This window comes from Mauremys mutica, unplaced genomic scaffold (assembly GCF_020497125.1).
Source record: "Mauremys mutica isolate MM-2020 ecotype Southern unplaced genomic scaffold, ASM2049712v1 000082F_np12_subseq_9807549:9855351_obj, whole genome shotgun sequence".
Taxonomy (NCBI): Eukaryota; Metazoa; Chordata; order Testudines; family Geoemydidae; genus Mauremys; species Mauremys mutica.
Genome location: NW_025422832.1, coordinates 18,820 through 21,585, shown reverse-complemented (window position 1 = coordinate 21,585; position 2,766 = coordinate 18,820). Strand labels below are relative to the sequence as shown.

The 2,766-nt window shown below is 47.4% G+C and overlaps 1 non-coding gene across 1 annotated transcript; it reads right to left on the bottom strand.

Moving 5' to 3' along the window:
- Positions 1–281: 281 nt before the first annotated feature.
- Positions 282–353, bottom strand: TRNAG-UCC. The gene has a single exon. It is a non-coding gene; the product is annotated as a tRNA-Gly (tRNA).
- Between the last annotated feature and the right edge of the window lie 2,413 nt (positions 354–2,766).

The following is a 2,766-nucleotide window of genomic DNA, read 5'->3' as shown; positions in this document are numbered from 1 at the left end:
ACAAACCTTAATAAAACTGTGACCTGAATTTGGGGTTTGTTTAAAAAACAAACAAACAAAAAGCAACCCCCTAAATCCTCAAAGAAATTAAAATTGAACCAGATATTCGTCTGTCCTTCATTTTAAGCACTGGAATAAATTGCCTAGGGAGGTTGTGGAATCTCCATCATTGGGGATTTTTAAAAGCAGGTTGGACAAACACATGTCAGGGATGGTCTAGATAATACTTAGTCCTTTAGTCTGACATTAAACCAATTCCGGACAGGGCAAAAACACATCTCTGCATTGGCCGGGAATCGAACCCGGGTCAACTGCTTGGAAGGCAGCTATGCTCACCACTATACCACCAATGCATCTGGCAAAAGCATCTCTCCCAGATGCTACATGTACTAGGAAAATGATTCATTCCTGCACTGCTAATGAGCAGGATGGGTGGACAGGCAGCAACTTGCCAGCTCTGAGCACAGACAGGTTCTCACAGTGACTGGGGATGGAGGTGCTACATCCCAGAGGGAGGTGTCACCAACCCCACCTCTCCCCTCAGAGAAGGGAAACAAAGATAAATGACCAGAATGACAAACCTCAGCCCCTTTTAAAGTTAACATTTGTGTTCATTCCCACTACCTACAGAGGGGTTTGTGGCTGATTCCAGTCTCTGCTGGGATACGGGACAATTCAGGCTGTCACTGGGCTGAAGAAGGGAGATGGTTTTAACAGGGACGGCTGCCTGATCTTAAGGGTGTTTGTCACCTGGTCTGGGTGTTTGGTACATGGATGCAGTCCCCGCTCCTGGGCCTGTCCTGCGCAAAATAACAAAACTTTTCTCCAAAAGGAGATGGGCACACGAGGTCGCCAGGACACAAAGAATGTAACAACACAATTCCTCTATGAGCAGTGACTCTGACAAGTGATTGATCTCCCCTTGCTTTTATATTGTGGGTCTTTGTCCCCCCTCTGTTGCACCCCATGGGAGGGGTAAGGAGTGAGGTTGTGCTATGGGCATTTTTTTGATCTTTTAGTGTTTTATACTCCCCCCCCCCCCCAAGCCCATTTGCCCCTCCTGACTGGGTGCTTGACTTTGCTGGGAGATAGGAGTTGAGGCAATCGTAAAGTGCGCTCTGAGTAACAGTGTGACTCCTCTTACCCGTTCCCGTTGCATGAACAAACCCATCTGGCTAGGGAGAAGCAACATACACAGTGTCTTTGAAGAGTATCAAAAGGGGGCTAATTTAGCTACAGGTAATCAGGAAAAAGATCTTGGAGTCATCGTGGATAGTTCTCTGAAGATGTCCACGCAGTGTGCAGAGGCGGTCAAAAAAGCAAACAGGATGTTAGGAATCATTAAAAGAGGGATAGAGAATAAGACTGAGAATATATTATTGCCCTTATATAAATCCATGGTACACCCACATCTCGAATACTGTGTACAGATGTGGTCTCCTCACCTCAAAAAAGGTATACTGGCACTAGAAAAGGTTCAGAAAAGGGCAACTAAAATGATTAGGGGTTTGGAGAGGGTCCCATATGAGGAAGGATTAAAGAGGCTAGGACTCTTCAGCTTGGATAAGAGGAGACTAAGGGGGGATATGATAGAGGTCTATAAAATCATGAGTGATGTGGAGAAAGTGGATAAAGAAAAGTTATTTACTTATTCCCATAATACAAGAACTAGGGGTCACCAAATGAAATGAATGGGCAGCAGGTTTAACACAAATAAAAGGAAATTCTTCTTCATGCAGCGCACATCAACTTGTGGAGCTCCTTGCCTGAGGATGTTGCGAAGGCTAGGACTATAACAGGGTTTAAAAGAGAACTAGATAAATTCATGGAGGTTAAGTCCATTAATGGCTATTAGCCAGGGTGGGTAAGGATGGTGTCCCTAGCCTCTGTTTGTCAGAGGGTGGAGATGGATGGCAGGAGAGAGATCACTTGATCATTGCCTGTTAGGTTCACTCTCTCTGGGGCACCTGGCATTGGCCACTGTCGGTAGACAGATACTGGCTAGATGGACCTTTGGTCTGATCTGGTACGGCCGTTCTTATGTTCTTATGTTCTTATGAGTGTGGGGGTCTGGGTTAGATGACCTCTCGAGGTCCCTTCCAGTTCTATGATTCTATTATTTTGAAAGACTCTCCCGGCTCTAATGACATTTTTCATCTCTAAAATGCTTCACAGATATTAATTTAATTTATCCCTGTGACAGCCTTGAGATGTTGGAAGGTATTATTGTCCCCATTCCGTGGATGGGACAGCAGAGGTGCAGAGATCTATCTCGGGTACTCCCAATACTGTAGTAAAAGGATTGGCAACCTTTGGCCCAGGGCCTGCCAGGGTAAGCCCCCTGGTGGGCCCGGCCTGTTTTTTACCTGCCGCGTCCACAGGTTCCGCCTATCGCTGCTCCCACTGGCTGCAGTTCGCCATCCCAGGCCAATGGGGGCTGTGGGAAGTGGCAGCCGGCACATCCTTTGGCCTGTACCGCTTCTCGCAGCTCCCATTGGCCTGGAGCGGCGAACCGCGGCCAGTGGGAGAGGCGACTGGCCGAACCTGCAGATGCGGCTGGTAAACAAAGCAGCCCAGCCCGCCAAGGGGCTTACCCTGGTGGGCTGCGTGACAAAGGTTGACGATCCCTGCTGTAGTATCTGAGCACCACATAGTATGTAATGTACTTATCCTTAAAACACCCCTTTGTGAGGTAGGACAGTGCTATTACCCCATTTTATAGATGGGGCACAGAGGCACAGAGATTGAGATATTTAGGCTCCTAAT